We start from the raw sequence: 13,015 nt of genomic DNA on the forward strand, positions 1-13,015 counted from the left end.
ACCCTCTGTTATATGGTTTTGAACCCCTTTGAATTTTCAAAACGTCGTCAAAGTTTGGGTCTTATAGTGTGAACACGTGCAATCTGGAAGAGTGGATGCCTGTACTCTGAGTTTTCTGTCTAAGGCTAGAGTGTTCGTACAAATCCACATAATTGGACCAGTCACTCTTACCTGGGACTCTTGGGGTGAGTGTCCACTTATAGGCTAAAGCATGTCTTCACGATACATTAATATGACCTGCTTACTTTGATTAGTCACCATCTCATTTGTTTGCCTTAGGTAACAAACAAATGATTGCAATTTCTATGCGTTGTCATTTTTGTTTTAATTAGCGATAACATTTCATTTTTTCCTCCTATATCCTTCATTTCCTCCAGAATGCCTCTTCATCGCAACGATGCGCAGATTTCCGAGCAAACTACCAAATTTCCCAGCGGATAGGCGAAGTAATTCTGAAGACTGTTGAATTAGGCATTGCCATGTCTCATCTCAACAATGAAGCCACTCAAGGGCCACCAAAGGAAGCAGAAGTCAAGCCTGCACCACCAACCAAGAAACCAATCAAGGAATCAAAGACCATGGATGAACAGACTGGATCCCCTAAGAGGTCAAGAAGCGAAAGGCTTCTCAGAACTTCGCCGTGGTCGCTCACAATGGTCAAGCCATCCCCAACCAACCAGCTCAACCCCCTACTAGGAAGCCATACAAAGGAACTGCTCCTTTGTGCAAACGATGCAACCGTCATCATTCAAACCTCTTACCCTGCTTCAAATGTACCTACTGTGGACGATGGGGACATCTGATTAACATATGCCGCTTTGCTATCCAAAACAAAGGTGCTATAAACATTGCTGCTACCCAACCACAAGCGAATCCTGCTCAAGCTCGCTTCCCGCCTGGATCGTGCTATAACTGTGGCAAGATGGGTCATTTCGAGAATAAATGCCCAAAGCTTGCTAAGGCAAATCCAACCCACGGATGAGCAGCTGGCTGTTTAGAAGATGTTGTTGTCTTATGCTTTTGTTTCTTCTATTTACTTGTAATGTGAAACAATCTGTCCCGTTCATAAATAAAAGTTGTTGTTCGCAATTCTGATATACAAGTATAGTTACATGTATGTATGGCATTCCCCTATGATGCCTACATTAAGGAACTATGTTCCTTGCAAACTACTTTTGTGAAAATTTTTCCCATTTTTGCGTTTACTTATGATTTCCTTGGTAAATTCAAAGTACTCGTTTTATTCTAAGAAACGAAGTACAGGAAATAAAGGGACATTATGAGTAATCATGCTTCAATGCCTTTGAATCCTTGGTTAGATAACCAAGGATATTTTCAAATCTCATACCCATTACGTTCTGATTTCTTCAACATGCATAACATAAGTTTTCAAAACAACCTATATGATTTCAAAACATTCTATATATATAACTACTAGAAAAAAGGGCTAATGCAACTTTTTACAAGCAACCTTTCTCAGATAAGTTGCATTTGACTCTAATGCAACATCATGGAACATAAAGGTTGCATTAGAAGATCTAATGCAACCTTTTTCATAAAAAGTTGCAAAATTATATTAGATTTGCAACCTTTTAGTTAAAAAAGTTGCGAATTTACTAAAAAAATGCAACTTTTTATTAAAAGGTTACAAATTTTATTGAAATTTACAACTTTTGTTAAAACGGTTGCATTACGAGAATTTTAACGCAACTCTTATTTTAAAAAAGGTTGAATTGTTGAAAGTTAAATGTATCTATTATTTATAAGATTTCATCCAAATGTACACGCTATCAAGTAGATGAAAACGAAAGGATTATGTTAATTATATGTTTATTTATTTATTTCTATGTAGTAATGTTAGTATTAGTCCTTATCACCAATACTAATAATAATCCTTATGATTAATATTACTACTAAAAATCAAATAACAAATTCAAACAACTAATCCTTATCATTAATTTTGGTAATAATATTACTATTAGCCTTCAATGGCTTTAGGAATCTTCTTACCCGTCCAAGTCGATTTGGTGTGGCTAACTTCACATTTAGTTATAAACACGTTGATTTGGGTATGGCTAATCTTTATCTATAAAGAAAACAAGTTGAATGGGTAACCAACGTAAGGGAAAACTTTAGAAGTAGTGGATGTAGCCATGTAGGTAACCAACATGTGTTTAATTTTTGTGGTGAGAAATGTTAGAAGTAGGGGATACTTTAGTATAAATTATGGGGCTAAAGGCCCACCAGTGACCGTCATTGACTTTAAACGTGGATACTTTAGTATCCATTATCCTAATTCGTCAACAAAAGGGGTTGTTGGCACATAGGCAAAGGAAAAGCCTTTAAAAACACCTAGGTTTGGAGGTATAAGGTTCAAGTCTCACACATAACAATATTAAAGAATACCAGTACCAGCGTCACAACACGCGCGAACCTAATTACTAGTTATATTTAAAATTAAACCATATAAACTATTTAAAAGAATTATGTTTCATGATTTTTATTTAATTTATAATTAGCTTTAGTTTTTACATATCTAGTTAGAACATATATATTAATTTATTCAAAAGTTTTATAAATAATTTATTTTATTATGATTCTTTATTTAATCCTCTTTACTGTTCTTTTTCTTTTATTTTTTTTTCTTTCCCTCTTATTTTCCTCAATTTCCCCCCTGTGTAGTTTTCCCCAAATTGATTTCCATCTCCCCAAAATTAACCGCTCACATTTAAGATCTGCATTCATCAATTTCCTCCAGGGTCGGAGTTTGAGAAACTGATAAGCAGCCAGTTAGGGTTTTGAACAAGATGATGTCAGTGGTCGGAATGGTAGTATCGAACAAAATGTAGAAATCGGTGGTGGCCGCCGTCGATAGGCTCTTCCATAACAAGCTCTACAATCGATACTTCAAACGCACTTCCATATTCATGGCACACGAGGAAACAAATCAGTGCAATATCGGCGATCGAGTATGTTTCTCTTATTCTATGTGATTAATAGTGTTTGATTATGTAATGTTATGGAACCATAATTTGTATTTGGATTGAAAATAACTGCTTGATGGTTATGAGTTCATCCTGTTTGATCATGTATGTTAGAAACTAGAAATTATCACAATATGTATAGGCCATAGCAATAGCAGAGAAAATTGCTTGATTGAAATTTGCCCTAAACATAAACATAGCCAAAACAAACAAATGCATTCAAATTTCAAATTGTTGGGATTTGTGGAGGCTTCGACCTAGTGGCAGCCGACCCTAATACGCTATTCGCTATAGCGGGCGCTAAGCTCGCTATTTACAACTACTTTTAGCAGCTTGCCTAAATTGGCGCTTTGTGTTACTAAAGTGTAAATTACGCCCCGCTTGCGGTATGCGTATATAATGGATATATATGTGATTCTCGATACAGTTGGCTTTGATAGCAGGGCTTACAATCCTAGGTATTGCTACGCATCCTTGTTTTACCTTTCAATTACTTAATAAGCACAACATATATACATTAGTATACCTTTTGTTAAGCATCATATTAATTTTTAGTTATAACTATGTTTTTTATGATGTAATTCGATATCATGACTTTAGGATCTTTTGAAGGATCATGTAAATTGTATCACTTTTTTATATGGGCAGTTCAGCATCATACTGTGTTGATTGTAAACAAAAAGTTAATGTCTAAATGCCCCTTAGCATGAAAATACAAGAGGATGAGTTATTTTTTTTAATCTTAACAGTTGATGTTTATACAAGAAATAACTGTGTCCATTTTTTATCTTTGTTGATCTCTGGGTTTTAAATGCACGCTTGAGGCGCGAGGTGCACTAAGGCCAGGCCTCAGCGTAAGTTTATGAGAACGAAGGGGGTATTATAAGATCTCAAGGTATGTAAGTTTAGTTATATAACTGTACCTTTTCTTGTTGTTTCAGTACTTTTGTTATTCCTATTTATTGATTGTATTTTATTTTAGATGACAAGATGAGGCTAATAAGGATGAGGAGTATGAAGGCATGGGTGATATGACAAGTTACAATTTATTTGGCAAAATGAATTACTTCTTTTGGTGCCTGAGTGCCCCTTCTCTTCAGTCCTCTCTGCTTCTCGTTGCCGCCCTTTCTTTGCTAGACCGTCACTAGCACATTATCTGGTAGTCGCTGCCCCCACCGGTGTGTAGTTGATTACTTGAAGAAGGCGGTCAGGTGCCTGCAGTTCTGGCATCGTAAAACGCTTAAAACTAAAGCGGTATGCTCATTCTCTAAATGGAATTTAGGGTTTATAATTAATAGACATTATAACACTTGCCATTCACCAAGTTTTAAAAGCTAGTGCGTCCATTCATCGTTTATCTGCCCATATTGAAGATCATAAACTAACAACTTTTGGTTTTTTTAATTTTTAATTCTTAGTATTTAATAATATGGTAACTTGTTTTGTTTGGAAATTATAAGTTGTAAATGCTATGGATTATGTGATATGTGAACTAGGTAGGAAGGTAGCATGGAAAGGCCCACTTAGAAGAATTTCCAAGTTTGATCAGGGTATGGATTTTTTTTTCATTTCTCAATTGATCTTGTCATGGGTTTAAATTCTTTTACTGATATTTCTTTTTTAAAGGGCCCCGAGGTCGTTGACAAAAATAAAGAGATTTCTTCTCACAACAAATTCCTTAGCTTGCTGAATAGAGATGATGTAAGTAACCAATCCCTTTTTGGTTTAAACAAGGTCTTTCTTATGGGTTAAAATAACATGGGAAATTTGTGGTCACTAGATTGGGATACTGATGTAAAAAAGTAAGAATATTATACTATTGTTAGTTTAAGATCTTTAATATATGTTTACTGGTGTAAAGTAATAATAAGATAATAATAATAATAATATAAATTATACATAATAATGATGATTTATGATGATAACAAAACAAACTTGTTCTAACTACATTTGGGTTGCACCAATAAATTCTTTTGTTTGAGTTTGCTGGGAAATTGTTTATGATTTAATAAGCATGTATATGCGTTTCTTTTTCCTTTCTCTGTTGTACAACCATCATCACATGCTACTTTGTTTGCATCAATGAACTTACTTAATCTTGATTTCACAAAACTTAATATAAAGAAAATGTATTAAGTAGTATGTGTCGTGTGAGATGGATTAAATATTAATTTCAATCGATAGATAAAAGACTTAATTAAGGTCGTTATGGGAAGCTCAACTGTGAATTCTTTATTAGGAACACAATAAGAGCTGTACATAAATATTTAGTAGATTTTTCTTTGTGGTTGTAGGTTTTCTTTAGTTGAGCGAGATACCAAGGGTTGTCATTGATTAACCAAAGTCGACTTAATTGAAACTGATTGGTTATCATTGATAAATATGATGACACTGCAACGTAAATTGTAAGTTCTTTCTAGTTTTTTTTTCGGAAAAGTTTGTTTGAAGAATCATGTATTTGTTGACGTTTAAAAGTTAGTTGCTTGCTCTATGGCTCAAATCATTTGGCTATGAAGACATTCATTTTGCAATTGCGGTATGATAACAAAATACACATATAATATATGGTTTTTGTTATGTTCTTTCTGTTAGTTTATTGGCTATTGTTTTTCAACGAGCAACTTGTATTTTTGGTTAATTGGTTGCTTTTTTTTAATTTCATTCCCTTTTTGAAGGAACAAATGAAGAACTACAAATCTTTAGAAGAAGATGAAGTGATTTGGTTGATCCTTTTATCCTTGTAATGAACAAGGAGCATGATGGCTACATTTGACTTTACGGAAGAGGTGTTACTTTAAAAATGATGAACAAAATGGGAGATGGTGAGGAACCATACATGATACATGATTTGGGGCTTAAGCAATAATTCAAAGCCAGCCTTGAAGTTAAAAAGACATAGTTGCTTGAAATTCAAGAAAACCTTCAAAGAAAAAAAGCAAAGCCAGAAGCTATATAGAAAGATTTTGACAACCAATGAGCAGAATTTGAAACTACGATGCAAATATCATTGAAAAACTTTCTATTAGAGTACTTGAAGTTCTTAGAGATGAGCAGAGGTTTCCGTTACTTATTATCATTGTTATTTTGATTAATTGTTATTATGAGTCTAGACATATTACGATAAAAGATTATTTATTATATTTATGTTATTATTTTGTTTGTGTAATTGAGATACTATTCTATATTAATAGGAATTTTTGTACTTCAAACGACAATTCCCTAGAGTTGCATTTGACAATAAAAAGGTTGCATTTGTTGTTACTAAATCTTAAAAAAATGTTGCATTTGACGTAAAAAAAAAAAGTTGCATTTTAGTGTAATGGAGGTTGCCTTTGAGATAACAAGGGTTGCATTTGAGTGATGGAAAAGTTGCATTTAAAGGTAAAAAAGTTGCATTAGCATGTAAAAAAGTTGCATTAGCATGTAAAAAGGTTGCATTACAAAAAGGTTGCATTTGAATAGTATATGCAACCATTTAAAAAATGGTTGCATTAGCTAAGTAAAAGGTTGCATTAGATCTAATGCAACTTCACCTAATGCAGCTTTTGATAAAAGGTTGCATTAGGTCTGATGCAACTTTTTCAAGGCCTAATGCAACTTTTTAACAGGGTTGCATTAGGTTCATTTTCTTGTAGTCGAAAACATTTTTAATATAGTGTATTTACTTAACATGACAAATGCACAAAGCTTTGTCTATGTTTTCAAAAACAACCCTCATGATTTCAAAATATTTCATATAGTTTGAAAACAATTTTAAGTAATATATCAAGTGCACGATTTCAAAAGCATCATTCATGTTATCAAAAACCTTATACATAATTTCAAAATTCATCTCGCATGATTTTAAAACATTTTTATAAACATACTTACCTAGTACAGCTACTTTATGATTTCAAAAGTATTATGCATAAGGTTTCAAAAACATTGAACACATTTTTTTTAAGAACCCCATGCATAGTTTTCAAAAATATTTATCCTCATACATTGACTTAACTTTCAAATTCCGCTCCATATGTTGCCTTGGCATATTGAGCATCTCAACCTCATAAGCATTTTACTTCATGTTTTGACTTAAACACGTCCAGTGCAAGGTTTCGAAACATCTTCAACTTCTAAAATCCATATGGGATCTTTTATCTCCACAACTAGACCCTTGTGGATGATTATCATACAAATCAGAGTCCTTAATTGGATTCCTTGTGTACCTTAATTCGAACATTTCGGTTCCTTAGAATCGAAATCGAATTTTCTCTTTAAGATCTTTCTATCTTTATAGTTAGATTCTTAGAAATATTTAAAGCACCAATCAAAATCCACTGATTGGATACCTGGTGTGCTTTGAATACATGTGCACAGATAGCAGAACAAATTAACAAAATGATAACAAATCAAGTTAAACAATTTTGTGGTTATGTGACTATGTGTTTATGCATTTTGTGTTTTCTTTTATGCATTTTTTTTTTGTGTTTTTGTATACTCTGGATATTCGTTATCCAAATCCTTGTAGAACCTTTCGTATCTTTATATGAGGGATTCGTAGAAGGATATTCAAAAAGGTACTACCTTAAATCCTTATTGGGCTTCTACATGATAGTTAAAACCCTTGGATTGTATAGTACCACCCCACGATTCATAAGAGACCCTTTTAGTGGTCTAGTAAAAAAGATTGATTCAAAAATCTGGTTAAGAATGACATGTGAGGGTATAAGCTGAAAAGACTCCTTGGTTGTCTATTAAAGTCATTTATTGATTTAATAAAAAGGGACCCTATGGTGGTCTAGTCACAATCATCACAGGCTCGTTCATTGTTTTATTCCCCTACACATTTTAAGATGCACTACGTGACCATGCAAGGAATTACGTAATTATGGATGCATACATAATTACAAAGTTCAGTGCACGGAAACCACAGTAAGACTTATTATGTGTAAGAACCGAAAGTGACAACCATAACGAAATGTGAACAATGTAATAGAGGTACGGTGGACGCACCAATGACGCTTTATATACTTGTATATAAGTGTCCCTCTCACATTACAAGCATGATGTTATTGTAAAGTTACTAGAAGTTCAGGATGCTAACTAGTGTTGTTTGATCTTTTCAACTTCATGTTTCAAGCTCTCACAAGTTTCCTCTGAATAAATTTCGGGACGAAATTTCCTAAAGTAGGGGAGACTGTGACACCTGGGTCAATGCGACCATCAAAAAAATACCAAACCAATGAAATATTATATTTCATACTTGGGATTTGTACAAATATGTGTATCATTTGCACATATCAATTCTTGTTCGATTTTGGGCTCTAAATCGCTTTCTGGAAGGTTATACGCGCACTGATGCGTGAATATAACCAGCTTAATCCAACGGACACTCTGGAATAGTGAAAAAGACTTGACATACCTTAAATAACCTTTACATAACTTAGAAATAAGTTTTGAAGGCTTTGGTATGTCAAAAACAAGTTAATTCACCTATAGGGACTAAATTTGACAAACTGCGAAAGTTTGCCAAATTTGAACTGTAACAGACATTCTGGAACATGACCATAAGTTAAACATACCATAAATATCCTTTACATAGCTTAGAAATAGGCTTTGAGGGGTTCGGTGTGCTAAAATAAACTTTTGGGTCATTCAGGGACTCAAAGCGTCAAAAAGTGCACAAGTTTGCACTTTCGCGCATAACTTACGTTCTGAATACATCCGGACATCCAAAAATTTATGTAAGCACTAAAATATTTTATTTTAGTGTTTCGCATAAGAAAATCCATTCATCACGCCATTTGGATCGTTTTTCGCGCTTATGCGCATTCAGTCGTAATTAACCGAACATCGCGATCGTGCGACCAAACGAACCGACATCCGGCATATTTTTGAGCATGTTTCATGTCCACACTATTTAGGCATCATCTTAGGGCCTTAAAGTTGGCTTAACGGGCCTTAAACATGTCGGGAAAGGCTTTAAACACCAACAGGGACTGAATCTGTCATTTTCCAAAGTTGGTTGCAGATCAGGACACCCAGGCGGGGCGCGTAAGCCCTGTCTGAACCTTACGCGGGCCGCGAGGCCTCCCCAGATATGCAGAAACTCGTTTTCACAGCTGTTAGCAGCCTTTCTGTAGGATCGAGTTTGACCGTCATTTGAGACAATCGGAGCTAGCACCTACCGAAAATGTAGCGGAAATACATTTTTGGCATGAATCAAAGCAAAACTATAGAAGAAATGAGTAGAAACAGAAGTAATACACTTTAACACCGTTTTCTTATTCAACTTTCACAAAATACAAGGTCAGCAGGTCGGCTACACTTGTGACATCAACGTGCCAAATGAGAAAACACTTGGGGTTTATATAGGTGAGATAGTTCCGCTTGAATGGTCATGACCATATAAGCGAAACCTTATCAAGTAGTTCCGCTTATATGGCATATGTCCATTCAAGCGAAACCTCAACATGAAAAACATACAATTCCACCTTTAACCCCTGTACAATACATAATTAACCAAACTAGACCCTATACATTGATTAACTAAGACTAAGACGCAGGCTTTAGACATTATGCACCAACAAACTCCCCCTTGGATACAGCCGCAGTCTTCGTCTTGTCTTTGGGTCTTCAAACAGCTCTGAACGACTCTTCCCTTGGCTTCGGCTTCTGGCTAAGCGCAATCCTTATTCTTTCATTCTCTTTCTTCTTTGCTTTCTCTTCTTCAGCTTGCATCTTCAAAAACGTACCTTTCTTTTCTTCAAGCTTTTGACGTTCACGTTTAGCTTTCCTTTTCATCTTCTCATCAAGCGACCACCAAGATGATTTCCATTTACTCTCAGAACTGATACCTTTCTGAAAGCAAAGGGAAACAACACGTTGAAACTGCTGCGCTTGTTCTCTGTCTGCTGGTTGATAGTGAATCTTGTTGATGAAAAGACATTCTATATCCTTTGCAGAGCAATTTTCCAGCCACATGGGATCATAAACATGTATCTCTCGAATCTCCCCACCTGCTCTGTAAGTAATTATTGCTTCGGTTGAGATACAACTATACACCCATCCAATGAAGCCTTTATAAAAATCTTGTTCCATCTGAGGCATTGGAATTGTCTTCATTGTTCTCGGAGGCTTGACATTAAGGATAGTCTCTGTAACTCCGGTATCTGGATCTACCCTCTGTACACGCTTTGGATGATGCGGCTTCCATTTACGAAACTCTTTCAACGACTCATACTTGATGTAACCCCACATAGCCACATCATTCTTTCAAACTGGGTAATCCAAACATCTAACCTTCGGCAGTTCATCTACATCCCACCATGGTAATGACATGATGTCATATAAACGTTCAAAGTACTGAACTCCGCACTCTCGTCTGATCGCATAAGCATTTACTTGCGGTAAGTAACCCCAACTGATAATGTCACCGAGAGACACACTTCTATCACGCTGAGAATACTTCAGAGGTCTCTTAAACTTTCTCTCGTGACTCTTTCTGAACCACATCGATCTATCTTCCTTTTCCATATCTTTTGAACACTATCAAAGTTCTTTTCTTTCACTGCCTTAGTCACCTTTTGTCTCAATTCTTCTCTATTTTCTTCAGCAAAGAACTCCATAAGTGTAGGATACTTAGAAGTATCTTCAACCACATCTTCATCCTCCGTCCAGTCTTCAATTTCAACTCTGTCGTACTTATCAGCCTCTTCAACATACTTATACGTGTATTCAGGTTGTTGATTGATATCAAAAGACTCCAACTCTTCTTCAAAATCAAACTTGAACTTCGGATCCACAATATTCATCATTTCTCTGTAAACATCTAATCCCAAGATTAACTTTTCAGTATGTTCAACGATCTGAGTTTTACTAGACTCCCCCTTTCCACTTGCTTCCCCTGATTCTTCATTTACTGAATCATTCATCAGATCATCAACTGTTTTCTCAGTGGAAGCTTCTGTAACTTTCAAACCTGTACCACCTGCAGCGTCGTCATCATCATCATCAGAACCATGACTGCTTGCAGAAAACACTTTTTCATCTTCCTCTTCATCCTCCTCTTCATCATCTTCATCATCACTGTTACCCATCAACTCTTCAAGATGTGTTTCCTCCTCAAACAAACCAGATATTGCAGTGATAGGCTCAGGATTATCAACCACCATAGAAGGTACTATTGATCTCTCTAACACTGCAGAACTTCCTTCAACTCCCTTACCTTTATCTTTCATTTGTCTTTCAATCTCTGCTTGACGTTCAGCTCTAAGCTCTTCAACTTGTAGTTCTTCAAACTTTTGATCTACCGATGTTCCGAGCATGCTTTCGACAACTTTGTTCAGCATATAGAACTCATGATCTCTTAATGCTTTAGCTGCTTCAAGCTCTTTGTTCTTTAACTTGAAGTATTCATTCTGTTCATCACGTCTTGTCTTCTCTTCTTCAAGTTCAGCAACTTTAACCTTCAAGATATCAATTTCTGATTGATCAGCATCAATCTTTTTCACCAACTCTTGATTTTCATTCTCTAACTTCTTCACACGCATCTCAAGAAGTCTTTCTCTATCAGACACTTTCTTATTTTCAGCTGCCAGCCTCTTGTTCTCAACAACAACTTCTTCAACTTTCTTTTCAACATTTCTGACTTGTGAAGTGTTGGCAAAATCAAAATCTCCAACATCTAAAAGATTATCCTGTTGAGTATAAAGACCTCTGCTAGACAAACCAGGTTGCATTTGGGTGAGTGGAGGTGTTTGAAATAGTTCTTGTGAGGTAACAAAAGGTTGTTGTGGTGGTAGTGTTTGATGAATAGGTGATGGTTGTCTTGGAGGTGTTGGTTGTTTAGGTGGTGAGGATTGTTGTGGTGGAGTAGGTTGTCGTGGTGGTGATTGGATAGGTGATTGTGGTGGTGTTGATTCATGTGGTGGTGTAGGTGGTTTCTTGGTTTGTTTCTTCTTTTTGAACACAGTCTTCGGTACTTTGATCTTTGGAGTAGCTTTGACAATCTTTGGAGAAACTACTTTCTTTCGACCTCCAGCTTTCTTTCTAACTCTTGTAGAAGATTGTGATCCTGAGACATGCTATGGAGAAGGCACATAAACATCATCATCATCCTTTTCCTGTCTCTTTCTCTTTCTTAACAACTTTTCTTTTTCTATCTCTTCTTGAATTCTTTTTCGACTTTCAATCTCGTCAATACCATCATCTGAAGAACTTGATGAACTTGTTGTACTTTTATCTACATCGTCACCCTCAACATCATCAACAACCTTTTCTTTCTCTTTTTGTGCTTCAACATTCATAACTTGCTCAACATTAGCAACAATTTCTGGCCCTGTTTCCAAGACACCAGTATCAAATAACACATCAACATTAAATGGATCATCTGCTGTAGCTGCCACTTGTTCTTTCTCTGCAGTTACCACCGGATTATCTTCTTCCGGTTCATTAATCAAAGACATTGTTGCTGCTTTCTTTTGCTTCTTTCTAGGTTTTGATGATGATCCTTCACCTTCTTTAACAATAGGAGTGGCTTTCCTGCGTCGTCTCCCAGTTTCTTTCACATACCACTCATTCTTTGTGTTTTTGAACTCTGCAAGAACTTTCAACTCATCAGCATATGCCACTTCTTTCATCTCATCTTCATTCCTCCAGTTCTGGTGTTCAACTGGATCTGGATCGACATAATTTGCATCTTTAATGGAACCAAAGAATACAACATCAACTTTTGGTTCTGGATGGTTCGGATGATATCTCACAAGCTGTTTGATAGAAACTTCATTCATGTGTGATTGCACCAATAAATCATCTTTTATATTTCTGTCGATCTCAGGATACGCATGATCAATCAGCATCTGAACAAACCTCGGATACTTCCAAGACTTGACCTTTGATGTAATGTTCTCGGCCATGTAATGAAATATGATATGTGAAAAGTTATATTTCTTGTTTAACACCAATGCAGTCACCATATTCATTTGGTAGTCTCTCATTGCATCATAACCTCCTTTGGTGTGACTTAACGACATCAGAATACAATGAATCAA

At 35.7% G+C, this 13,015-nt stretch overlaps 1 long non-coding RNA gene across 5 annotated transcripts; it reads left to right on the forward strand.

The window, feature by feature from the left end:
- Positions 1–2,616: 2,616 nt before the first annotated feature.
- Positions 2,617–6,172, forward strand: LOC110940687. Of its 5 annotated transcripts, XR_004879265.1 has the most exons (8): positions 2,642–2,969; positions 3,734–3,879; positions 3,967–4,238; positions 4,481–4,534; positions 4,611–4,685; positions 5,279–5,389; positions 5,460–5,520; positions 5,660–6,172. It is a non-coding gene; the product is annotated as an uncharacterized LOC110940687 (long non-coding RNA). The 5 variants fall into 5 exon arrangements; XR_002593452.2 differs by having other exon boundaries at positions 2,617–3,879; XR_002593451.2 differs by having other exon boundaries at positions 2,617–3,879; positions 5,464–5,520.
- Positions 6,173–13,015: the final 6,843 nt, after the last annotated feature.

This window comes from Helianthus annuus, chromosome 14 (genome assembly GCF_002127325.2).
Source record: "Helianthus annuus cultivar XRQ/B chromosome 14, HanXRQr2.0-SUNRISE, whole genome shotgun sequence".
In the NCBI taxonomy this organism is placed as follows: Eukaryota; Viridiplantae; Streptophyta; class Magnoliopsida; order Asterales; family Asteraceae; genus Helianthus; species Helianthus annuus.